This window comes from Galeopterus variegatus, unplaced genomic scaffold, assembly GCF_000696425.1.
Source record: "Galeopterus variegatus unplaced genomic scaffold, G_variegatus-3.0.2 Scaffold9573, whole genome shotgun sequence".
In the NCBI taxonomy this organism is placed as follows: Eukaryota; Metazoa; Chordata; class Mammalia; order Dermoptera; family Cynocephalidae; genus Galeopterus; species Galeopterus variegatus.
In genome coordinates this window covers 77,297-77,640 of record NW_007735684.1, presented here as the reverse complement: position 1 = coordinate 77,640, position 344 = coordinate 77,297, and positions in this window count along the sequence as shown.

Below are 344 nucleotides of genomic sequence, written 5' to 3'. Positions count from 1 at the left end.
TTGTACCCGCCAGCTGCCTGCTGCTTTCCGCCATGAGTAGAAGCAGCCTGAGGCCTGTGCCTGATTCAACTGTTCCAGAATTGTAAGGCAAATAAACCTCTGTTCTTTATAAATTACCCAGTCTCAGATAGTTCTGTTATAGCAACACAAAACAGACTAATACAACTGCTTTAAAGATTCAATAAAATATCAAAGAAAAAGTACTTGAACTTGGGGCAGAAAGAAAGGGTGTGAAAGTCTAAGGATGATATTCCAGCTGGCTGTTTATAGTTCTGTCCACGCATAGAAAAAAAAGTTAGTCTCATATTATCCTAGAATTTATTTTCTTCATTTTATTGATTTTG